Below are 27,706 nucleotides of genomic sequence, written 5' to 3'. Positions count from 1 at the left end.
TTTCACCTAACCAATTTCTTCACAAATGCATAAAGATCCGCAGTCTAGTCATGATACGACTCTACTTCATCGAAAGTCAAGAGATTTTATAGCACGCTTTTTGTGTGTACGTTCTTAAACAGTCTCTGAAACAGCGTTCATTCATTAGCAGGATTCATTAGCAGTCATTCATTTTCAAGTAGGTATACAGAGCACTTTCGCACAGATTTCATTCCGTTATCCTCTAAATTTAGTACAGTTATTAGTATTTCAATACAATGAATCATTCTGTAAGACTTCTCATGATTATGAAACTTCATTGACGATTTTGTTATACTATCGAGTAATATCCGGTGCTCTTTCTGGTATCGTTACATTCGATAAAGGCTTGTGATCGTAGTGCAAAAAGAATTAGTCACGGATTTACACACAGATATTGATTTCTTAAAATATATATTAAATATAAATAAAGACCAAAAAATAATTTATTTTAATATTAAATATGTAGATCATGAAACTTTTTAATAAGTAAACACATATTTTAAAATATATATTCAACATTTGAACATAATTAATACTTTAACTCATATATTTACTTATTACAAAGTTTCATGATCTACATATTTAATATTAAAATAATAACTTGCATCATTTCAACATAATTTACATGCAAAAATTATTTTTTTGGGGTTCCCATAATCTGAGGAAGAAATGTTTCGGACAAAATATAATATTTCTCTATACATATAAAATGCAGTTTTGATTTCATAATGTTACAGCTGACATTAAGACGAATCCAACGACCTACTATATCATGACCTTAAGCCCATAAATTAACGTTAAAATAGTTTTTTCCGGCTTTTCAGGCCAAATACGGTGCGATGGAATGTTTGGGACCGTGGTTCGTTGTTTGTGCCGGTTTGACGGACGCGTAAACGGGCACCGTGCATTGTTTGATACAATGGCCGGGGCTTTAATGGACGTTTCGCGCAATAGGAAGCCGCGGGCCGAGCAGGAAACGCGTTTTTTAATGCGTTACCCGCGCGGCGACGCGCGAGGACACTTGCGCGCCGCGAAATGTAATCGCGCTCCCCCCTCGCAGGATGAAATATTCATTTTCACGCTCGCCCCGGTAATCAATTCGACCGACCAATCGAACGTTTTCATAAATTAAAATCAGCTCGAGCGCGGCCCAACCTCGCTAACGAGCCTCCGAGCGCTCCACCGTTCAATATTTTCGCACGTTTTTTTGGTCGTATTCGTTAGCTGAATGCACGGCGTTTATAGTGATACTGTAATATTGATTATCATCGTTATTGTTATTGCACGGCCGGCTAGCGGGTATAATGTGTCTACAGCAGTATTTCCCAAAGTTTCGGCATGTGTGTACCCCCTTCTATAACTGTCGTAACACTGAATATCCCCCGTCAAGAACAATCGGTAATAAGTAGCAGGCGTGTACATGCTTTGTTATAATTATAATCATAATCGATACAGAAAATCTAATACAAAATACAATAATAAAACTAATAATATTTATTACAATCAAAAATAGAATATGTAGTTTGCAAAAAAGAATGGCCGACGGAAGGAACCCAGATATTTCCATAAAAATTGTTCCATCACATTATGCATTTCACCATGCTTTCAAGCATTTAATATTTATCAACAGTTTTAAGTACTTTCGACCAACGATGATATGTCTTCAAAATCGATTACCACTTTATATCAATAATAACGCATGGCATTGTACGACGAAATCATAGTGACAAGACAAGATATCTCGACCAAAGCTCCGTACGTACGACAGCATAGTAACGAGATATCTCGTCCATAGCATCGTTCGTAAAGGGTTAAATCAACGTTCGAGTTGTTAGATTTGCGATGAAAATCACAATGATTAGAAAATTCCTATAAATACCGATGGCCAACGTGCACTTGATCAGTTCGCGTTTCGCTCGGACCCATAAGTGGTCGAGAGTCTCGACTCGAGACAACCGGGACACTCTGTAATTGCCAGAGGAGCGTCCGGAACCGGAGAAAAATATGGTACAGGCGTTTACGACGGCGTAACAAGGGGTGCTTAATTAATTAATGTCGCTGTTTGAAGAGAGTCTGGTAGCCGGGGTGTCCAATATTTTAGTTTGTTTATGCTCCCGGAGTCGATCCGGGCTACGGATACCAGCCGTTTCTCGGCGGAGAGAAGTGAAAAAATATGCTGCCGTAGGGTACCGGGGCGAAACTAGCCTATTTTTAGGGCTCCGTAGGATGGCACTCAGCGTGGGGTGCGCTCTTTTTGGTCAGTGACACTAGATGCCGTCTAGGGGAAGTCCACGGCGACAAAGACGATCGTAAAAGAAGACATCGGGGACCATGGGTGCAGGAAGACACCGCGCACCGGCACCGGCATCAGGAAGAAAAAAAAAAGGAGGATAGAACGACCAAATAAAGAGGAGAACATCGTCCTCGCCGAGTGTTGGATTACCCCCGGATCTACGGGCGTTGTTCCTTGAAAAGTGCAATCGAGGATCGCGGGACACAAAGGGTAACGGCCGCGAATTTTCGGAGAAATCGGGACTGCTCCGGGTTTCACGTGCTCCGGGGACCTCTTTTCGGCGACAGTCCGCTCGAGAATCGATATAACCATGATGGTTCGAGAGTCTGGGTCCATTCTGACCTGACTGCTCGAAGGCTTTGTCTAATTTTGCAGCTCAACTTAATCAGTCCAATATTATGAGAAGTATGTGGAAGCTGCTTTGTATTCTCTAAAAAATTGCAGCACTTTTTTAGAAAAACAAATAGAACATTAGGGAATATGTCTACTCCACACACACACAGACACATATATTATATACTATTAAATAATATATGATATGTGAACAGAAAGTTAAGAATTTGCCTGAAATCTTCTTGACAATGTCAATATTTAAATTAGTGATTTAACACGGAAGCAATGGACAATTGGGAAATGAGTTCTATTTAGACACGATGGTAGACAAGGTTGAATAGTTCTAATATTTTATGATATTAAACAAAGAATCATGTATTAAAATCAAATTGGGAACTTGTCTAATACCCCCTCAAAAGATTTCGATACTTTACTTAGCAGTTTGAAGCAAAAACAACTGGAAAGTTATAGAAGAATCAGTTGTGAAGTAATTGACAAATAGCACATACAATAAAGCTAATGCAGTTTCCTTTAAAAATGTAGACACTTCAGATAATTCAACCCTGATATAAATAAGTGTCCATTTAGATACAATATTGTATATCTTCGACATTTTGCAATAAAAACTGACGAATACTCTATGAAAGTAAAGGTACGAAGTCGCTCGACACGTCTGCAGAGTGTCCCGTTAATTTTCTGGAGAATCGTCACAAGAGAGAAATGTTGATTCGAAGGACTAACTAAGAGAAACGTTGAATCGCAGAAAAATGGTAAACATCGTAGGTTGCAAGAGGTCTCGAAAGTTGCAGGCTCGCGAGAATTTCTGGTCACGAAGCGAGAGGGAAGCAGGACACAGAGATCGATCTCGCCGGGACACTCGGCAATATTCTCTCTGTGCCGATAATCTTCGCGCAATTTCGCGGGGCTGATATCTCGGGGTGGCCGGAGGCGCATCGACGTCGAATGATCCGGCGTGGCGCAGAATCGGAGAACGGTTAAGAAGCGCTCTCGGAGTCGTGGCTCGATGACCACCCCGTCATTTGCATATTCATATCCTATCGGCGCATCTCGATCACCGATGCCGATAAAACAGTTTAAGCGCTAATACCGGCTTTCCGAGACGCCCGGTACCCGACCGTTCTCGCAAAGATAATCTTCGGTCGCTCGGATTTTTAATCGACCCCGAAAAGTTTCGAGAAGTCACGAGGGAAAAGCATCCTTTCACTCCGACGCTCGTGTGCACCTCAATAGGAAAACCCAATCGAGTCACTACAAGGATCACATATACAGTGGATGTAAAAAGTATTTGTACACCTTTTAAACACGAATAACTCTTTCAAAATTGGATCCAACAGCTCGAGTTTTTTCTAGTAGAAATACATGGAACGCTATAGGAAGAAGCTTCGATTTTGCTAAGAGGTCAGCTCTTTCATTACCATCAATCCCAATTCTTCCTAATCAATCCCAAAACAAAATTTAATGAAGCTGTGCACATTATCATGGATGAAAATATTGAATTTCTTTTTAATATTAATGACATTGATACATGATCGTATCATATAAACTTAAAAATATTGGTGAAACAAAAGATTTACATAAAATATATTTTTAAGGGATATTTAGCTACACCTTGACTTCACTTCTACACATTTTTACGGTTTTTTCACTATTTAATACACTTTTGTCTATCATTATATTTGGCCCGGAACCAAACGTAACTGGAACATAGAAGGCAAAAAACGTATATGTAAACTCAATCAAAAATAAATATTTTCCAATGTAGCGTATGATTTTATTAACATTTCGTCGATTACTTTCAGAATATATTTAATTTAAATACATATCGATCGCATACTGATCGAAACTGGGTCTCATGTATTGTATATTAGATAAGGACAACTAGTTGTGTAATGCACAGTTAGTTAATAGTTGAGTTAACAGTTAAGTTAGCTTAACAGTTAATATTTGATCGAGTCTCGTAATCCTATTTACAGTGTATTGAACAATTATTTTCTTAGAGTGTAGAGATTTAGTAGAATGTCTGCAGAAGCAAAGACAGAAGCGATTGGTTTCTCCCTCGCGCGGTTATAAAAATAGTCGGACACCTTCCGCGTGCGTTACGTCAGCTAAAAATGTGTTCCCGCCTCCTCGTAGTCAACCGACAATTTTTCTGTAAGCAAACATTATCTTAACCCCCGGCTTATGATACTTCAGCGCGGCGTTCACTCGCACGTGGATAAACAGTGGAACAAACCAACGGTCGGTCGGCTGCAGGACAGCCAGAAGAAGTCGTTCCTTGAACCTTCGGACTTAGGCTTTCGAACGTCTGCAATATTCAAACTTGAGAATACTTGTTCAAATGCATAAAATCTCTGCTATTTGAAACGCGAATTTTAACTCGTTGCCTTATGATTAGACATTAGACGGGTTAACCCTTATGACTATGTCAATAACCACAATTTTCTACGATATTCAGTAATGTTGCACCTTATACATTCAATGCATATTTTGGTGACTGGGTACCCAGGTACCCAGCTATTGACATAAGCGTTAATGCATTTATAGCAGATATGAATAGGCAAAATACGAAACTATGAATACATTAGAACACTGCACTTGCAACGAGTCACAACAAAATCGTTCACACAAGTTAGAACACGTTTGTATTAAGATTGAATTTATTTAGCGCATACGTCGAAGTGCGACGAAGAATTGCGTTTCGACAAATTCTGTAACATGCACCGTTAAATAAATACGAGCCAATCCGTGGTTAATAAAAAACGGAGAGGTTAGTAAAAAATCAAGAGGACGTTGTTTATTGTATTCCACGTGATATTTGAATGGAGACGTTTAGCCGGAGGGATCAATTCGGCCGGATCCGGGAATTTTATGGAAAGAACATTTGCACCGAGTGTTCCCACCCCCGTCTCGCTGCTCTTCGTTTATCGTCTCGATAAGACTGTCCCGAGGAGATAGCGTCTACCAGAACAAGGAGCATTCCGGTCCTCGAAGGAGGAGCCCTCCTCCTTCGTATCCATTTCAAAGGACAATGATCCGGCAGTGTCTTTGTGCGATCCGCAATGGAGTGGTCGGATTGCCGTTGATTACTGGCAAGCAGCGTGGGTGAAAAACAATGACAAGGGAGGGAGAGAGAGCTTGAGACGCGCCGCTATCAATCACGGGGAGGATGAAAGCCACGCGAGCCGCTCTATGTCACGCCATTCATTGTGAAACGCCAGCCAAAATTCGAGCACGAATTGTCCGAAATTTTGAAAGTTTAATCGAACAGCTACCCGCTTGTTCCAACGGGCACTGTGTTCTGCCGTTCTACGCTGCACACGAGGGAGTTTGTTATTTGCGAGGACGCGCTCTGCAAAAATTGACTTTTCCCTGGAAAATACTCGTTATTTGTTGGTACGAATTGTTACCATTTTTATTGTTGTTGTTGGTATAAAGTTCGAGTATTATTGTCAAATGAAAACGGGATCAAGCCCTTTCATCTTTTGTCAGACGAAATTTCCTAAATGATGACATTTTTGCAGTGGTGGAGACTAGACAATGTCGAATATAGCTCTCATATATTCTATACTATTAAATGATATATAATAAAAGTTAATCTCCTTGAAAATGTCAACATTTAAACGAGTGATTTAACACGAAAGCAAATTGGGGAATGAGTTCCATTTAGACACAATGGTAGACAAGGTTGAATAGTTCTAATATTTTATGATATTAAACAATGAAAATCAAATTGGGAACTTGTCTAATACCCCCTCAAAAGATTTGGATACTTTACTTAGCAGCTTGAAGCAAAAACAAATGGAAAATTAAAGAATAATGAGAATTAGGTTCACTTAGTTTTGGTATAGTAATCGACAAATAGCACTTGATTCGTTAATTCAACACTGACATAAATAATGATGTCCCCTTAGTAATGTCCATTTAGATGCGATGGTAAACACTATTCCATATCTTTAACATTTTGCAATAAAAACTGACAAATAATCTATGAAAATAAAGGTAAGAAGTCGCTCGACACGTCTGCAAAGTGTCCCCCGTTAATTTTCTGGATAATTGTCAGGACAGAGAAATGTTGATTCGAAGGATTAACTAAGAGAAATGTTGAATCGAACAATCTGAAAAATACTTGTTATTTGCTGGTATGAATTGTTACCATTTTTTTATTGTCGTCGTTGTTGTATAGTTCAAGCCTTTGTCTTTTGTCAGAGGGAATTTCTCAGACACAATGTCATTTCTGCAGTGGTGGAGACTTTTTTGAAATCTCATCAGCACCTAGTTACCGAGGAATCTAATACCAGCTACTAGATTTTCATGAGGTCGCATCTGGATAGTGTTCACACAACACGTGTACCCGAATATTATTTTACCAGAACGTGGGGGACAAGGGGAGCGAATTAGATGTCCTGGGGCGACCGGTTTCCGGTTTCACATGGACCTCGAGAAATCGACGTTGTTGGCAATGCTCTCTATCATTTTTTAGATCATACAGAGGGTGATTTATACACTGGCGAAAGAGTAATGGTATTTGAAGAATATATAAAATGGTAATTCCACTAATTATAGCCAAAGGAAGCTACACAATGAATCGATCTCTTGAAAATCCTCTATCATAATCTTTCATACTGTATAGGATTTCTAAACTTGCGGACGGGTTACACAATATGCAAAATATAATCGAAGAAATGGTAATTCGCGTCCATTAATTATATTCAAAGGAATCTAAAACCGATATAGAAAAGACTGTAGTGACTCGATCTCTAAAGGATCAACGTTATTAATAAATTCCTCTACCATAATTTTTTAAATCGCACGGAAATCATTAGTTAAACTCACAAAAGGATCGCACAATCTGCAAAATATAATTGACAAAATGGTAATTCATGTCCATTAATTACAGTATAAGGAACCCCCTCGTCACGATGGAAAAGGCAATACAATGAGTCGTTCCAACCTGACGTGGTTTAATATTCTTTTAATTGTCCTCCCCGTTTAACGGCTACCTCATTTGCATCTGAATAGATCCTGATCGACGATCATTAAGAGAAGCTACAGCTGGAAGTCGCTCAGAGTGAAAGATAACGGAAACGGGACACGAGAGTTTCAATGAGATCGAGAACGATTTATACGGACTCGCAGTTGCCGATCGCTTGATAATCCTCCGTTCGATCGAAGCACTTTTCATGATTGAAGCTAATTGAGCGGTCGGTGGATCCGAACAACCGTATCAAAAATATAAAATAAACGTTCGGCAAAATTAACAAGTATTCGAAGAATAAATTACTTCTTTTCTTTTTAATGCTGAGCCTGCCATCACCGGTCGAAATTCTCTTCGGCTAAAATGCACATCTAGTATGGTATTAGATGTTCCAAAAACTTGATGCTGATAGCTACAGTAGATTCTGCAAAAAATGAAAAATACCTACCTCCAAAAATGCACACTACCCTTAATACTAAACCTACCGGTCATCAAAAGTGACTGATGTGTATTGTATTTAATTTATTTATATTTTGTGCGATTTTTATTATATAATATGTACTGGGATAAAACAATGTATTCAATCAATTCCCAAAACACCTTTAGAATTTCAATGATTGGATCATTTTCGGCCACTTATGGTCCAAATGACACATGATTGGACCCGTTAAAATCACTTTATGTTACAATCGTCTAAAGATGATTTTGTGGACGAATTTTGTAAAAGCAATCGTGCAACGTCTTGATAAATGCGGTCTGTTATTCTGACAGGCAACACACCTAATTGGGCCAGTTCTAGTGCTCGGTTGTTTCAGTGTTAAATATTATTCCGTGTAAGTTATCCGTTGAATGGTCAAAGAAGAAATTTCCATAATTCTGAAGTAGGTTCGGCAGATATACGATTTCACAGCCGAGGGTTCTCGTGCTCGTTTCTTTCCCCGGAACGAGGCACCCACGTCGCATTTAAATGACAACTTATGTCGGTCAACAGAGCCGCAGAGTCCACTTAGCGGTTCCACACGAACGGGCCCCAAAATGAAAGGGCCTCGACACTGACCACCCGTCCCCCCTTTGTGACCATTTACTCTCGTAACGTTGCTCGTGGCAGCGTCCTCCACGCATCACCTCCTTCCCACAATGAACCACCTCCTGCTTTCTTCCCAAAAGGAAGTTCACCGTCCATTGTCCTTGCTATTTATCAAAGCCTCCTTTCCGTATCGATTTATATTATACATCCTCCGCAAAAAAACCACAAAAGCGACAAGAACGTCTGTATTAACAAATATTCTCATGCTTTCCCGTCTTATTTTTCTTTGTTGGATGACCCACTTTTTCTTTATCATTCTGATACATACATATGACAATCTAATTTCATCACTATACTGCAGATCCTATGCGTTTATGTGTATATTATTTTGAGCATGTTAAAACACTTAAAGATCTTAAAATAATTCTTCTAATTCTGAAACTGAGAAAAGTTTTGAAACAATTTCATAATAATTCAATTCGAAATATTCAATTTCCCTTCAGGTATGTTATAATCTGATTGCGGACCTTCATGCAAAATAAAAATTGTTTGTATTCTTCCTTTATTAATTTGAATAGCTTCAAACCAATATATTGATATTCTTAAATTCTTTTGCTCTGTCTAATGCGTTAAATTGAAGCTACTCGTTTCTGTTAAAAATGCATAAAATCCAGAGTCTAGTTATAAATGTTCCAGGAGTTAGTCATATTAATTGAATTAAAAGTTGCAGTAGTTCAAATTTGAACATCACGTAAAACAGCAAAAGGAAGATAACGATTTTAATTTTGCATAAAAGAGTTGAATCTATTCATACAGGATCTGTAACTATTACAGTATCCAACACAAATTCTTTGCATTCCAAGCATCGGTTCAAAAATTAGCTTTCGACTGTGTTTAGTTAGTTCTCGAGAAATTGTCTGAATGATTAAAATGTTGTATGTGACACTGCACTGTACTTTGACTGTGTTTTTGAGAAGTTTTTGAGAAATTCTCTGAATGATTAAAATGTTGTATGCGACACTGCACTGTACTTTGATCGCTGAACGGTGATTTTCGAAACGACCTCCGAAGGCTCCGGAGAACCGGTATTAGAGGTGGCATAAACGCGGCGCGGACGATTTACGAGACAGCTCCGGTTCCAGAGCAGCGTGTACGTCGAAGTACAGTTATTTCCATCGGCGCTTTTGTTTCTTGTACGGCCCACTGCATCTTCATCTTCGGGAACGGAGCCTGCCAGCGTGCCGAACAAGCTTGTGTATTTTAATTGTTTACCTCCGCAGACGCGCCACTTCTGTTGCTCTTCCCGTTGTTCTTTCGGCCAGTTTGTCCGTTCGTACGATTCCGCGAGGATACATTTCGGTGCCCTAGAATTAGCCCGACCCGGCGTGGGGGCCAGCGAAAGATTGCAGGGTTGAAAAGTCGGCGAGCAACGATGGAAAGAAACGAAGACGAAGAAGAAGAATGACCACGGGATGCTAAGTGTGGGAATGCCCGGGCCGAGCCACATGGCGCGAGAAAAGTAGTCCTTGCGATCTACACGGTGCACGGTGGGGCACTTGGCCCGAAAACCGAAATGTGATTTCAAAAAGTTTTGTGTCGCATCAACTGCTAGGTTATTAACGAGACATGAGTATTGTTATATTGTTTAATTATTAATGTTAGATATTAATGTTATATTGATTGTTGAATATAATTGTTATATTGAAACGATTACATTTTGGTACTATTATCATAAATATTTTTGCACAAGAAGAACGTTTAATTGTAATCAAATCATATAATCCTTCATATATTCCCATTCACATGTAAAATTTCATATAATATCGCAACTTTAACGTCACTGTACCACATCGTCCTCGCATACGATCATCTTCATCTTTTGCAAGAATTATTTCCTTACCAAATGACACAATTGTAGGGGGTGGAGTGAAAAAATTTCGCACAAACAATTTCAGCAGGTACAGCAGAGGCAGAGGTACACCATAAGGAGCACGCATCCGAAGAAAAGCTTGTGGGTCGGTCAAAGGAGGACTGTGTAATTTATGGGTTATGATTTGCAGGTCCGGAAGCTGGCGGGCGCATCGATATGGAGGTTCGTGCGGAGGTTTTCGGTGCCGTGTAAATCGAATGTTAAGCGTCCAGAAAAACACGGTTTCTGGTCCCGGATAGCCGTGAGATACAGCGTCCGCTCTCTCGGTCGTTTGCGTAACACGAAATTGCCACCGGGGAATGACCACGCACGGTTATTATTGAAATTTCTCGCGGTCGCACAGACACGACCTAGTTCCGGTGGTCGGTTAGGCTGGATGCATCGGCTTTGGAAGGGGGGGGGGGGGGAGCACGACCACGAATGGCCCCTCGGTCTGTCGTCTTCGGCATATTCGCACAAGTGACGATTTCACCTCGACGCGGCGCGGCGCGGCATGCTACGGTGTTACGGAAAGTTTTGCGGTGGATCTTCGCGTGACGAGCGGCGGTTGTCGACGTCACGATTTGTATGTTTTGATTAATGAAACATGCGGAGACTATTGAATCGTCGTTCCACAGCTTTTCCCTTTCGCCGGGCCTTTCGGCAGTCCTCGCGGAACGTTATTGCGTGACAAATTGGTCCCGTAAAAGGCGTGTCGTACACACTTTCTTCGTGATTGCCGGCACTTATCGACACCACGAGGAAACCGTAATTCCTGCAAAAATTCGTTCTCGATTCCGATCCGCTTTCCAGCGCCGCTCGCTCCGGAATTTTATCATTGCGTTCCCTGTTTCGAGCTGCGGTTCCCACCTGCCTTTACCATAGACAAATTAACCCTTCATCGCTATGGTAGGTCTGCGAGATTCCTATAAATTTTCATTCACACCTAGCTCCCTTCCTGCATGCCTTTCCGTTAGATTTACCGATGCTACATTCGTAAAATTATTGAGTTATAGTAGACCTCGGATATTTATGCAAGTTATAGTTAATATTTATACAGGGTGAGGCACCTGTTAGGGAAACATGCATCGGATGGAACTTGCTTTGTTTCGAGGGAGTATTAATCTGATGTTAGTAGCTGTTTTGCAGGTGGACATGAAGAAAGTAGCCTTCGCAGGTCTAGAATAAATACAAATCGTATTAAATTTGATGAAATTTTATGCTGTCACAAGTATCGGATTAAATCGAAGCAAATCATTTAAGAAAACAAATTGTGATAAATTTTTAAATGAGAGTCTAGTTACACCGACTTCTTATTATCATTTTATAAGTGGGTGTAATTTAAAACAAAAGTACTAGAAGAATTTAAGGGATACGATTTTATACTGTTATATTATTTTCAATTTATTAGACATATTACGAAAGAAACTCAATTTTCATTTGACTCTTTATTTTACGTAAAGATCCGCTGTCTAGTCATCAATGCTGAAAAAGATTTTTCATTGGTTAAATTGCCTATATTGCTTCAGAAGCTAATTAGTGTAAAAGCTGAGCAAGAAAGCTAACATAATGAAGTCTTTTGACGTTTAATTCTGAAAAAATTAAGTCTGTAGGACTGTACTCATTACCAGCTGACATATAAATAAACTGAAGCGTGGAAAAAATAAAATGAAACTGTTCGAATAAATGGATATAAGAAAATTGGTCTTACACACCGATTGGCTTCGGAGCGATTCAATCAAACAGCTGCCGGTGGATATAAAGTAATAAACGAAGAAGAAGACTATTCATAATTGCTGCAATATACGACAGCGCGTTTTCGTAGGTTCGATACGATCCGGTGACACAGTTTGATAGGATCATCCTGTTATACGAAGGCTTTCTACGACGTTGCTGACGGTGCGTCAGGTGGCTCTGCTCTCTGTTTCCCACGGGCTTCAGCCTTTATTATATCATTCGATCACAATGCACACCGAAACGTCTTCGGATCGAGCGTGGAGAAGCGGTGCACCTGCAGCCGGCTGCAGCTCTTCGACTTGCGCCATGCAATAACACCGGCACGCCAGCAAGAGAACACACAGCGGCCGCCACACCGCACAGCCGCGCCGGTGCCGGTACCTGTGCGCTCTCTGTTCCCTCGAGATGTATACGTGTCTTGTCGCGATTCTTCCTCGTGATAGATGTACCGCGATTCAGGTCAGTTTCTGTTTCGAAAGAAGGGAGAAAGGTGTTTTAGAGGGGCCCGGGGGGGAAACCGAGCCGTTCGGGGCGGCAATAACGGTGAATCCGGCGATCCTCTTTTATTGACACGCGTGTGTTCCGTTCCTCGCACACCGACTGAATTATCGCATCGATTCCTTCTCTCCAGCACTTGTCAAATGAAACATCGTAAACCTCCAATGCTAGAACGAAACTCCAACCCTTAAGGGGCTGTCCCATCCACACGTTGAATAATTAAACAATCTTCATGAGTTTTTTCGATTTGGCTACGCTTTCGTTGTACAGAACAATTTTTTATATGCTTTTAATTACTTGTTTCTTGGTTCTATCTCGCCTACAATAAAAATTAACCCTTTGCACTCGGAGCTAGTTTAACTGGAAAATTAAACATTTCTTCCGATCTAGAATATTCCCTATGATTTTTGAAATTTTGTGCATATGAAATAGGTACAATACCTCGTACAATACGTAAATGTTTAGTAATTGATTAGATACCGATATATTTAATAATACAAACAATATTTTGAACAATGGTATAGCAATTTTTAGTGGTGCCTCAGAGGGGACAACCGAGTGCAAAGGGTTAATCTGTAAACTGCCGATTTAATATATTTATGACTAGACTGGGGATCTTTATGCGAAAATAAAAAATGTTCGCATTGATTGCAGGACACAGGAGTCAAATGAAAATTGTATTCTTCTTTTAATCATCCTATGAAGCTGAAAATAAATAATACATTGATGTCCTTAAATATTTTTAACATGTCCACTGCTTTAAATTGTACGTGGCCATTTATGTCATAAATGCATAAAATCCGCAGTCTTTTATTTACGACAAAACGTAATAGTATAATATTTGGAGAGGAAATGAAATATTCGGGTCTATAGTAATATAATAGTGCATGACTTTTTTGCTACCATTTGTTTTAGTATCTCATGAAGACGGCACTTTAGATTTGATCATCGTTCTATCCAAAATCTACTTTTCCAGTAGCCAGCTGCAAGTATTGGCTATTTAAATTAATTTAACCCTCGAAACGCTCCGACAACTCCAAGTTTTAATATTTGTATTATCACCAACTTAACATATTTGAAAGAAACAGTTTCAAAAATATCTAAAATCGATAGTAGTCGAATATATCAGACTACAACTGTCATGATCAAGAATCAAAAGCGCCCGCCCTTTGAAAATTAATGTACAACATAAAATTTCGCGAGGTATAATCTGATGATCTTTATCTCGGAGAATTGTGCGAGGGTGAAGGAACGAACGATAATGAAAAATTGATAAACTTCCGCCGATATCGTATCACCTGGCCGATTCGCCGTCGGATTAAGAGGACCCTGGAGGATTTTTACGGCTCGGGCCGATCGACATGTGTAAGTGAAAGGTGTTGGTACGCCCTCGCATAGAATTGATTACGTCGAAAAGCCGACGAGTTATTCGAACGGTTTGCTCTCGCCGGGATATCGTGGTGGTATCCTGCGGGGCACGGCGTGGTGCCGCGGTGCTATCATCTCGAGCTTTCACCATCGTCATCATCATCGTCATCTGGCAGATCTTATTTTTACGGCTGCTGTCTTTAATGGCTCGACGCGTCATAAGTTGTTTCAACACCTCGATCAATTCCGGGTGTCGATTCCAACAGCGATTCCATAATTCCAGCTGGAACGGAAGCGATCGGTGAATTAGCTGGATCCATCGGCTGGACGTTTCTGTTCTTCCTGTGATTCCTCAGCGGAAGGTAGAAAGTTTTTTTCGGTTGTTGGAAAGCGACGGTTCTTTGTGGACGTTCTACGCGTGAGTCCCGTTCCATCACAATATGCAGGCACTTCAATATGAAAATTAATATCCCCTCGGAAGTCGCGGGACCATTCAATCATCGCTTTTTAGCATCACCGGAGCCCTCGGATGAACAAGACGACCACATACTCCACTCGGATTTTACGCGAACCTCGTGCTTTCACTAATCCCGCGATTTCTCACAATCAACAGATCCCCCTGTCCGCTGAGGGCGGACGACCACTTTCTCGGATTAGACAGCGACGCGACGCTATCGCCGAGATTAATAGTGATCGCGAGGCGGTTCCCTAAACGCCGCGGGTTCGGAACCTATCCGCTATATTCGACTGGTCTCCTTTTATTTCAATCTGGGAGACTCAGCTCTCGTAATCATTTAGAATACTTGAAGACCCCTAGGGCTCGACAATTTTTTAAAAATTGCTACTGCCCAGCACCCGTCGCCGCATTACCACATTCAGCTGAGTTCCTTCTATTTTAATCCAGAAAATCTTCGAGGAACCGGGGTCATAAAATGTTTAAAAAGTGTCACCATATTTCCGACTTTAGTGAATGGTGTCGAAGTGACTTCAAAAAGTAATAGAGCGCACCCTGATATCAATAACAAACGAGTGAGCAGATTAAGGGAGAAGTTTTCGAGTCGAGGAGAAGATGACACCCTTCGTCACCTTCGCTGCATTTCATGTAAAAATCAATTGGCATTTGCTACATTAGGGTAAGAGATGAGTCCTAGATGATTCAGGAATTAAACATTTCGAGAAAATGTGTTCGTATTGCTACACCTTTGAAACTAGCCCAGTCCTAGATTGGAGTCTTTCAAATCAACGTTGAGCAAAGAAGTCTTGAATAGTTGTTGCTGTGCGAGCTCGCGGAACTTCGTTGAGATAAACAACATTTGACGGCGAAATTGAAATTTTGGTTGCAGGATTTGCGCGCGTTGTGTGCAGGGGACGGTGATGCGCGTGAAATAGGGTCCTCGGTATTTCCTAAGCCAGAAGAATGGCGGGTTCCCGGCGTCCAACTGGTCCCGCGTACAATGCCCGGCAATTTCTACGAGTAAACCGCGTTTACATATGCATACAAAGCCGTAGTTTCTGCGCGACAATGCTGGCACGCAGGCAGGGCATCGATTTGAGAAAATAAAAGCTCTCCGCGGCGGAGGAACAGAACGGAACGGAACAGAACGGAACAGAACGGAACAGAACGGAACGGTACGACAAGGACGACGACAAGGAGGACGAGGACTATGACGCCACATACATATACGTCCATAGAAATGTCGGCGGATAGCAGCGGCCGTTTATGTACCCGCTTCGGGGCCCGGATTAATAGCCCTTGTACTTCTCCTTTAGGCCGAGATACCGTTCCTTGCACCTCGTATACCCGCGTAATCGAACCTTGTATCCCATTCCTACGTGGACGCTGACAATTTGCAACGCCAAATAGGGTGGCTCATTTAACGAGAGCCCCTCGCCGATTTATTTGGTATTTCTGCCGGCGTCGCGTGACAATCGAATCGCGCGCCTGTTCGAGCACACACCGGGCCCTGCCAACCAAACGGGATTAAATTTACAAGGAATGCCGACCGGAGACGCGTATGAAGCCGCGGCTAATCGGGCCTCGCCGAATAGATTAATGCTGCGCGTCGGTTTACCGATGCAAAGTTGCTAGACGCCTCTGCCAGGTCCTCCAGCAACGACAACTCACTCCACCGATCGAAGGAAACCCGCTTTTTACGCACGTCTTGATCTAAGAAAAACCCTCGCGTCCGTCCTGAGCAATATAAATTTTCTTCTAGGAAACTAAGAACACACACACACTGCAAAAAGAAAGTTCTAATCACTGTAATCATAAAATATCCCGTAGCTCCAGGAGTTGAAAGGGGAGAAGTAAGAAGATATTCCAGTAGAAAATGAAGAAGGACAGATATAGTTTAGTAAAAAATTGGTGAAACATTCGGCTCGATTCGAGAGTGGTTGAAAAGCAGCGGATAGCAGTTCCGAAAGGCGAGAGAGCTGGGATTGCGAATCCTTTCGAGAACGTGGCGACATTCTTTATCCGTGGTGGTGAACGCGCGAGGCGGTGCGACGCAGCCTTATGTATCGTTCCGAAGTTGGCAGCGACAATTCACAGCGCCGAATAGGGCCGGTTATTTAATGCTCGGTAGGCCTGTTTATTCGACCGAGGTCGGACAATTGAATTACGGCCATTAAATAGACCGGAGACATTGAAATTTCCCCGTGGCCGTTACCCGACAACGCGGAAATTCTTTATTTCGCGGAGAGAAACAGATAATCCGTTCGGATACGCCGCGCGGATCTTTATTCCGATGAGCTCGGCGTACTGTGTTCGTTATGTGTATACCATTACCCCATTACCGGGGCTATGAAGACGTATGGCGTTGTTTCCCGCGCTGAAACTGGAGGCACAATTTGCCACGTCGAAGAAACTTGTTATTAGACCCGGGATTTTTATGCGTGCGTTGCTCGCCGAGCTTTCGAAACTAATCGGACTATTTCTCGTGGAATTTCTATCGTTTTCTGCGGTAGTCACAGGGGGCGAAAGTAACATTATAAATCAGTCAAAAATCTATTTAGTTCCTTCATATTCATTGTGGCTTGAAATTGTGATTACTTATTTCGTGCGCAAGTAAGAGATATTTTTTTTTTGTTAATCTTTAATTCAACCCTTCTGGAACCAACCACATCCCCGAGTACCCATTTACTGCATTTCTTTTAACTACTTGTTGATGCTCCTCTAAAAATATTACAAAATTTTCTCTGTGTGGTCATTCTTTGCTCGCTAATATATTAATTTATAGTTTTAAAATATGAGAATTTGTGCGAATATGTTAAGCACAAAATGTTTTAAATAATGTATATATTTTGTTTGACTACATCAGGATACTTATTTCGTGTGCACGTAAGAGCTGTTTTCTTCTTGGTAATCTTCAATTTGATCTTTCTAAATGTACAACTGGTCGTCACTCAGTGCCCTTAAACATTTAGTTAGTGAAAATTTGCACTCATGGACGGGGACTCGATGTCGACTCCACCATATGAAGAGAAACAGAGGAAGAAAGAGAAGAGGAAGTCACAGAAGAAAGCAAAACACAAGAATGTCAGAAACGAGAGTAAACAATCCATCATTTCTATTACTAGGATTATCAGAAAAATTAAAATGGTTCGTTCAAAATTCTTCGCAATTTAGGATACAGAGGTTTCCAGAAACCTTCTTGTGGAGCTGTCTTGAAAGTTGGAGAATTAAATGTATACTACTACAGATATTGAAATGGATTTGAACGAAAGCTGAGTGTACAGGATTTGAATTTCGATAGGGAAAGAATAATCGAAGCAAACACAGACCCATAAATACGTTTCGCGTCACACGAGATATCAATTACATCCTGCCACCGCCCCAGGCGCGAATATATCATTAGAATCAATAACACCGAGCATCATCCTCTCCCCCGGACTCATCCCTCTCAGCTCGCAATTCTATCCCCCAATATATTTCCTTTCGAAGACTTTCTACGATAGCACTGTCACTCAAGGCTATTGTGCTTTGCTTTGGCAGCGCAACCAAACTTTCCCCTGTCCTTCTCCAGTCGGTGAAAGATAGGGGACCTAGTAATTTTACAGGTTTGAGCACACGGGGTTGATTAACGAAGACGTTCCGATGGAGCTTCGTGAAAATTATTTGAATTACACTCCCGGAAATATGGACAATTTTTAGAAGCAATTTAATAAAGACCACAAGTACTTTTCTATCAAATTCTCAAGTGGCCTTTCTTTAAACTTTCTAAAGAAACTTTCTTAAAACTTCGCTGTTTTATGTCCTTCAGAGCTGCAATCGTTAGAATCTTTTGTCCTCAACAATGTCCTAGCAGTAAAAGAAAATCTATATTTATTTTATGTCCATAATTGCTTTACTGCTTCAACATTGATGACAAAAAAATAAAATTTTATTTCGGCTCAAAAGAAATTGATACCATTCTGCATTATGAATCTGACTCGTAATTATCAAACAAGCAATTTCCTTTATCAATCCAGTAAATGACAATTACACCAATATTTCTAATTTTGTAAAGAATTAGAAAAGTATTTGAACTTTCGTGAATAGATCATTGAATAATTTCAGAAAGTATAATGGAAATTTGTAACTATAATATATGTTGCTTCTGCTCAGGATTTCCCTGCGTTGTCAAGCAGTTGAACAACTCCTGTCACAGAATTCTTTAGACCTTGAAGAGTGGGTGGGTAAGGAGAAATTGGGGACGCGTATATATACCGTGAAAATATACATGGCCTGAAGGTCCAAGGGGCTGCGACGTTGTCTTCCGCGAGGAGGATTTGCCTTCGAGAAGGCTACGGTCTGCGAGAGGGAAGAAACCACCCCGCTAAGCTACCATGATTCCACGAGATAAACCCCCATATTATGTCGCCCGGGATAATACGAAAAACCACCACGAGATGTGGTCCACCGTGTACGTGTATAAACGGCCCTGTATACAGGGTGTTTCCGACTGAAAAGACACTAACTCCGGATTACGTATCAAGTCCGCTGCCCGGCTAAGGGAATCTAGAAACTCTCCCCTAATAATCCTGCGACAGACTCGTCTAGCACCATTTTCTTAAAAATGCCAAATCCTTGCTCATCTCACTCATATCTCTACCTTCTTCGTATCTTCCATTGATCTTCATTCACTTTTCTATTCTTGCGAATTTCCTTTTGATTATTTCGTGCTTTTCCGCACGGGTTATCGAAGCATGTAGAATAATAATCAGACTATAAATTGCGGACTTCATGCATTTATGATATATGAAATACAAACTGTACAGACTTTAGAAGAATTGAATGATTAATATCCTTATAAATTAGTATACTAATTTATACTATTTTAAATTCCCTTCATTTTCATATTTTTACTTCTTCAATTCAATTAGAAAATTTTGATTTTGCATCTACTCATATTAATTTTTACTCACATTAATAGTAAATATTTCACAATATTCTTATTCTCCATTCCACTTTAATTTTTGTTTTCTTCGGGCTTTAACGTCATTTTTCTTTATATTCAGTTGAATATTTTCGGGAACCTCCTTTTAATTATTCCGAGTGTTTTTCAGTACTCTTTCTGGAATCATAACATGCCGACGACGAGACTGCATGCAGAAAGCCGAGGGGAAAAGGAAGCGGATGATCGTACGTGGCTCGCATAATACTAAATTGATTTCAAAAACCGTACCCTTAATCTGCAAACAAAAACGCGATTGCGCCGGTTAATTTACAGCGTGCGGTTAATCAGCCGGAGGCTCAAACGATTCGCGCGAGGCACGGTAATCGCGGCAATAATTTCGCGTGCAATTTCGCTGCATTAGTAATTTATTTTACAGCCGTTGCCGAGATACGCGGCTCTCGTAAACCGGCGGCAATAAAAAATCGTGCTGGACGGGCCGAAGACAACGAACCACGGGATATGAGAGCGAACAGCTGATCCTGCCAGGGAACGGAAAACACAGATTTTGGTATCGGGGATACGTCATAAAATAACCCTGAGAATCATTTCCATCTTCGTCCTTCTTCAGAAATTATTATTTCTCAAAGTGTCACAGATGCTTCAGTGGATATTCATGTTTATCGAATGTTTATTGCTTTATAAATATCCATCACCTTCAAAGACGATTAGATGAGTAAGTTTTATTAAAAATTGTACAAGCATTTAAGAATCGGAACAGAGACAGTTCCATAATGAAACAAAAAAAATGTTTTAAACAAGAGTTAACGAACATTCAGCGGTCTAAAAATTTCAATACAAAAAATTAAAAAAAATACGTTCATCCTATAAAAAATCAAGGTGACCTTAAATTTTTAAAGATCAATATATATTTTTGATAATATTGTAGCTGTTGTCAAAACGAACGCAACGGCCTACATTGTTTAACCTTTAAACTTCCAAATCGTGCTAAAATCTTCATGAACTGGTAGATCGGCCGCCCGGACCACTGTGCGATCGAGGGATCCAGCAATCGAGAGAGTTGGCGCTGCCCCGACTATCCGCGGAGGACAGGATCGCCCGGTTCGTTAGTAAAAGAATCGGAAAAAAAGAAGAAACGGGCCCGAAAAACGTGGAAGAGAAATCTCTTCCGGCGGCGGGTATCCAGAACGAAAGAAACGTTTATCGGGCGGGTGAAAAAAGGAAGGGGCCCCGGGCCCCGAAAGGGGCCATAAACGGTCCCCGTGGCCGGCAACCGTAGGCTCGTATTTAAGGAACTTTAAGAAACCACCGGCATTTCGACGATTTTTCGTGGTGTCCCGGGAACGTGGTGCGTTTAATTAAGCCGTAAATCGAAGTGGTCAGGGGGCCCCGGTTTTATTGCGACCCTAAACTATATCAGCCTCACCGAAAAAGATAAAAGGGACAGGGGGCGGAATTTCGGGTCGGACCGGGCCGAATCTACCGCGAACCCGTTCCCTCGTTACGATTTTTGCTCTCCCGTTTCCTTTTCGGCAAAACGGCCCGTTTTTATCTCGCACAGCCACCCTCGCGAACCTCGCGGCTTCCCCTCTCCCTGCCGAGCTGGTTAATGAACGAAGAACGTCATAAACAGGGTCGTGATCAGGGTGGTCCTGCGGGATCATGGTCCTTCCTCCTTGGCCCATGGTGTCAGCGCACTTAAACTTTAACGTTCCGCGTTTCATTGGCTATCATTCTCACGCGCGGACGTCGTTAACCCGACAATAAAAAAAAAAAAAAACAAATACAACCCCGGAGAGCATATCGCATTCAACACGCTAAACTCTTGACACTTCTCAGACTAATTTCTTTTCGTAGAAACGACCGTTGCACTAATTGTCCCGCGATAAACAAACGCGGAGACTCGGGGAACCTTGCGATAGCTGGGAACGCGCTAACCCCTTCGCGTACCGAGACGTCCGGGATACGACGCGCGTTTATTATAGAGGATGTTGTTTTAATTGTTCTTTTGCGAAGTAAAATATTCTTGGGTATGGCGAATATACAATACATACGTTTAATTAAACTGCAGATAATATATTATTCGCCAGGTGGATAAGAAATATGGTTTTCGTAATGTGATAATTGGATCACCAATTCGTTCTCAATGCAACTATCAAGCGGGTCCCATCGAAATCACCGACACAAATTTCCCCGACAACGTTTCAACAATTCCAGATTTGACCGACAATAACTTTGGCCGACAACGCCTTTAAACCGAAAACGAATTTGATCCACAACGACTTGAGACGACCACAGTATGATAATACTGTATGATAATACATGTAGTACATATGATTATACTGTATGATAATGCATACTGTGTTCGTCTCAAGTCGTTGTGGATCAAATTCGTTGTCGATCAAATTCGTTGTCGGTTGTCCATTATTGGATCTACTACGAACAGTTAATTTTTTGGGCTGACTACTAGAAAATAGGGTCGAAATATGCCCAAGTCCAGCCACCCGAGGGTGAACATCCCCTGAACCATTGAGCCGATAAACACACGTTTTTCATCGAGCTAAGACCTTCCGAGGGAATATCTTTGTGGCTCGTTGTTTTTGCCGAACCACAGAGCAGAAATTGGACAGGCAATTTGTCGTTGAATTTTGGTTGGATTTTCGGAAGGGAAGTATTTTTCGCCATCTCGATTATCGCCGGTACCAAGGGGTCCAACAGAAATAAGTGAAAACAGAGAGGCAGCAGGAAGGTGGAGTAGAAAAAGCGTCCGAGATACAGGTCGCATCCGGCGCAGCTCGTCGCCTTCCACTCTCATTTGAATAAAAGCAACGATAAGCACATCCTTAGAGTCACTCGCAGTTCTGAATTGTTTCCGCTTCTTAAACCCCCGACAAATTTATTATAATAACTACCCTTAGCGGGGGCGGATCTCTCTCTCTCTCTCTCTCTCTTTCTCTTACTCCTCTGTTCTTCCGGTTCGTTTTCTTTTCCTCCTCCTCTCTCTCTCTCTCCCTCTCTCTTACTATCGCTCTCTGTTTCACCTCCTCCGTTTCTCCGGTTTTCATCGCCGCCGAGAGAAACACTGGCCGTCTTCGTTCCACCTCCGCCGCGACCATAATCTTCTCCCCATTTTCTTCCATCGCGTCTTCTTCTGGCTCGTTTTTTACCGGAGCGAGAGGAGTCCCCTTTTCTTCGTGGCCGCGAGGCGAAAGGGAGGATCGTTTCCGCGAATAATGTGTTCGTTCCTCGCCACGCGGCGGTGAAACTCCTGGATAACGGGGGAGGGGCAAGGGGCCGTGGGGACAGAGGGGGCAGCATCAGTTGCAATATTCCCGGTGAAAACATTACGACAACGAGTTTCGGCCTTTTTACGCGCGCCTGTTCTAACGGCGCCGCGGCTCGCTGTTTTGCACCACGAAGACGCTCGTTCTTTTCGCGGATTACGCTCGCGCCACGTGACCCCGCGAAACTACACAGTTTTACGCGATACCGTACCGTATGAACGGGGACACTCTGATTGAAATTCATTCGTTTCAATCTTGGCTAATCAGTGGTTCGAGGTCTACATTCAAAATTCGCGCCTTTGAGTATTACGTATAGTATATTGCAGTACATTCTTCCATATCCTAGTATATACTAGTATATTTTCGTATACCCTAGCATATTTTAGTGTATTCCAGTATATCCTAGTATATTCTAGTATATTTTAGTTTATTATTCTAATATGTTCTGGTATATTCTAGTTTATTATTCTTATATGTTCTAGTACATATGTTCTACTTTATTATTCTAGTATATCCTAGTATATTCTAGTATGTTCTAGTATGTTCTACTTTATTATTCTAGTATGTTCTAATATATTCTAGTTTATTATTCTAATATGTCCTAGTATATTCTAGTATAATCTAGTATAATTTCTCTCTTATAATCTAGTATAATCGTATGAATTGAGAAACCATGATCGACCGTCATTTTAATCTCGTCTAATAAGTAGTTCAAGGTCCAAATTCAAAAAGCTTTGATGAAGCCTCTAGCTTCATAAATGGGAAAATACACAAGGAAAATTTGTTGCACTAATTTTTTATCACTTTAAAATTCTGTTCATACATATGTATGAAGCCAGAGTATAAATATAAACGTGACTCGATGAAGTAAAATATGGTTATAAGATATTAAAATTAACGAAGTTGTTCGATTCGCGTTGATGGTCGTCTTGAGTTATTGTTACGGTTGCTTCGATCTCCAAAACGGTTAGCATTGTTTTTTGTGCGGGAGTCCGGGGCTACCGTTAATTATTTCAATAACATTCTTCCACGGAATCGTTTTGCGTCACGTGAAAGTTGAAACTTTTCGCGAATGCAGCGGAACGGAGACGACCACCGCGCAACGGGACGGCAAAAAGAGACGAGAAGCTCATAACAATGAACCGCTATGAGAAACCGGGGGATGGGGAGGTCTTTATTATTTGTTTCTTCGGGCGAATCCTCGTTTAAACGACGCGCCGCAAAACATGGAGCACGGGATCTCTCAGCTGTTGGAATACCTTCGTTCCACCGACTTGTAATGCGTTCCTTCGTTAAAATCGCGTTGCAACTTTTCGTGGCCAGATGTTTCAGCGTTCGTCGCTGTAACCATTTCAACGATCAATTAACCTCTTCACCTTGTGGAAAAGAAGCTCTAATGCAAAAAGTAATATAACATTAAACAATCCATTCACAATTTCTGATATTTTCTTTTCTATTCGTAATGTTTTCTTGAAAGTGTTGATAATTTTAACCCTGCAATGGTACCCTGAAGTTTTTCAGAACTAGACTCTAGATCTTCATACGGCATACCCCATAAGCATGAGATCTTCATGCAAAATGAGTACTTTTTACATTAATTACAGGAAATAGATACTGATTATAAAGTTCTTCACTATTTTGATAATCTTCATACGTTTAAACTAACATCAGGTTGTCCTGTAAATAGTCTAAAAGTTTGAACGTGTAAATTAAAAATGTGGTTCCTTCTATTCTATAAAAATCTGTAACCTGCGCGTTTAAGGAAAAACAAAACGGGAAAAAAGTGGTATACCCTTATTTTCAGTTTGTAGAGGTTACTCGCTCTGTATACTTTGGTTGTGTTTGTATCTAATATTCAGATAAATCTCTTATGAGAGATTTCCTCAATAAAAAAAAACATTACATTTCAGACAGCCTCCTAATTACCAAGAAAACGCCAAGCGACGTCAATTAGTGCGCAGGACGCGGACACAGCAGCACAGCGACCTAGCCGCAAGCCATAATCGCGGTTATTGAGACGTTGTCCTTTTATAGGCTCGTATCCGTGAGTTTGCAGCGTAAAATAATTTTATTTCCGAACATTTAAAGTCGTTCGACAATTACGAGCGGCGTTGCACACGCATCGCAGACCTGCGGCGGTTATAAACGTCACGTCACCGTTCGTGGCAGCCGCTCTTTCACCTGAACAGCATTGTTGCGGCGGGAACCGCCCGAAAAAAACCGCGTATTTCGCTTTCGAATCACGTTGACGGGGGCTGGGGGCGAGTATTCGACAGATTCGTCGGTGTCTGTGCGCGACAAGTTGGCTGAACGCGAGAAACAAATTATCAAAAATGTATTCCGGCTGTCGGTGGCGCGGCGCGGCGCAATCTCATTCCACCGGCGCGATATTACTTTTCGGTCGCCGCGGAACAGTATCTCGAGGACGTCTCGGCGTCGGTAGCTTTTCAATTTGCCCGTGGAACAACGCCGCGAAGGTGGAGGGAAGCGTCGAGGAAAAGAAAGAGGTGTGGCGAAACGAAGAAAGCGAGCCCGGAGAGGAGAGCACACGAGAAAGAGAGCCGGCGTGCCTTCCACATCCCCCAGGGAAATTATTGACAGTCAGCGAGGAAATGACGTCGTAAATACCACGTCGGCCCCCGCCCTCAGCCCCCCGCAACACCCTCCACCAACGATCTCCTTCTACCGAGACGTCACCTTCTTGCGCTTCTTCTCGCGTAATCCCGCGCTCCTTTGTTTCCTTCACACCTCCTCCTCCTCCCTACTCCTCCTTTTCCCCTCCCTGCTTCACTGTACCCACCTCCGGGGGCCAAAATTGATTTGATACGTTCCCTCCACCGACCAACAGATTTTTTACCGGGACTAACGAGGCGAACGTTCGTTCCTCGATTATTTCTGGCTACCGAGAAAATTGGAACAACGCATACCGCGATGATAAAAAAATTATCGACGCAGGATGACGGTTTTTGTTGCACTTTCACACGGGATGAAAATCATCTTTAGCCGAGAGAAGTGATGGCGTGGGTATCCGCGAGAGTATCGTTCTGGACTGTAATCACTGGACTGCGGATCTTTATGCTAAATAAAAAATGATTGCATTAATTGCAAGACTCCTTTTAATCGTCTTATCAAGCCGAAACGAATACACTGACGTAATTTTCGTGGGTGCTCCACGCTTTTATTTTTATAGTCATGTCACGATTTTATTTAAATTTATATTAAATTTTTCTATCTATTCTATCTATCTATTTATAACAGAAGAAATTTTGAACCAATTGCTTAAAATTTCGGTATTTTATGGAGAACCAGGGAAAAAATTATTTTCTCCTTTTTAGTGCATTTTAATACAAGCGTGGTTTTTAAAAAGTTTTTTTCATATATTTGATTTGTGTTATGAATGAATGTGTTAAGTATTAACGTAGACGTAGATATTCGATAAATATAAATAGGTATTCGTTTAATATATTAAATTTAAATGATTAAGAACAAAGAGAAAATTTCGACGGGGTCAACATACGTTGATCGGAGGGTGTGGTAATTCGTGAACTCTGCACCCTGTACTTTGAGAGGATCAGGGGCACCCCGCAAGGATAAAACCCATGAATCAGCTGATCTTAATGAAGCATCTCCTTTAACTAATTTACAATCAGCGCCCCCGTGGTCGGTTCGTGAACGGTGGAAAGGGGTCTCGAAGCCGGAGGAGAGGCGGAGGAGAACCTAAGTTTCCGCACTTTCTCCCAGCAGCCGGGGGGTTGTCGCTTTCATGACCCAGAACTCTATAATTTCCACCCTTGATACCGCGGCATCCCCTTTAACTCATTACACTCAATCAATTATACAGGCGTACGGTTATAGTCTCTTTTCCCTTTCGTCTGGGTTCAGTTCTCTCGCTCGCTCCAACCCCGTCGATCCCAGCAGCCCTCTGTCGTCCTGCTCGACAACCCTGTCTTAATCCCTCAACCGAGACCCCGAGTGCTATCCCGAGATATCCAGGTTCGCCAAGGTAAACCTCTTAGTGGCTCCTGTGTCAAGGTTACCAGGATGCAAGAAGTTGAAGCGATTGGCTAACTCCATAGACAGCTCCAATCGATTCCTTACCTGAAACAGAGTAAATTTCGAAAGATTAGCTACATAATTCATCGAGCACATTAATTAACGCTTTATCTACTAAAGTGACCTACTAATTTCTAATAACTGGACTGTGGATTTTATGCATTTATGACGAAAATAAGCAAAAATCATTTTTGTCGTTCCCAGTAAAAAATGTCTCAATCTCGAGAGTATAATAATGCTATAACTACAAAAAGAAGTTGATTAGAAAGCTCCCCTTTTCGTAGAAACGCATTTTCATCGGTTTGTTAGTGTTCAGCCATTATAATTGAATGGAAAAAATGTTGACACTTTATTTTACACGCCTGTAAAACCAACAATTTTTAAGATTTTGCAAAATCCTTTGACACACGTTCGAATACCTCACCCTCATCGATTTTGTTCTAAATGAAACATGTTGTGTCCCTGTGAAATTAGGGGGGTGGGGTTAAGTCCTAATGTTGCGGGTTCCGAATTGTTTTAGAAATGACAGACCTTCGAAATTTGCAATTTCTGCCCATTTTGGCGAAAACGGGCCTCGCATAGGAATTTTTATCCCAGGGAGTTTCGACGAATGGAGTATGGATCGCAAAACGCTGCGTCCAGACGCTTGGGAGATGCCACCTTAACACACTACGTGACCGTGGACTATCGGGGCCTTATCGGTCGACATTACCGCCCTGGACGCAAAGAAAACGAATGACTCCCGCTGCCCACCCTCCGGGTATAACGTCGCCCCCTTTGACCGTGCATGT

At 41.5% G+C, this 27,706-nt stretch overlaps 2 protein-coding genes across 6 annotated transcripts in view; both read right to left on the bottom strand.

The window, feature by feature from the left end:
* Mesr6 (misexpression suppressor of ras 6) overlaps positions 1 to 27,706 on the bottom strand; it is a 764,580-nt gene that overhangs the window by 466,308 nt on the left and 270,566 nt on the right. The gene's annotated exons all lie outside the window — the stretch shown is intronic.
* LOC143208885 (uncharacterized) overlaps positions 43 to 27,706 on the bottom strand; it is a 284,265-nt gene continuing 256,601 nt past the window's right edge. For all 4 annotated transcript variants that reach the window (XR_013008995.1, XR_013008994.1, XM_076423804.1 and 1 more), the window contains one exon: positions 43 to 26,960. The gene's annotated coding sequence lies outside the window, so the exon portion shown is untranslated. The remainder of the gene's footprint in view (positions 26,961 to 27,706) is intronic.

This window comes from Lasioglossum baleicum, chromosome 5 (genome assembly GCF_051020765.1).
Source record: "Lasioglossum baleicum chromosome 5, iyLasBale1, whole genome shotgun sequence".
Classification (NCBI taxonomy): Eukaryota; Metazoa; Arthropoda; class Insecta; order Hymenoptera; family Halictidae; genus Lasioglossum; species Lasioglossum baleicum.
This window is presented reverse-complemented; position numbering and strand designations above follow the sequence as displayed.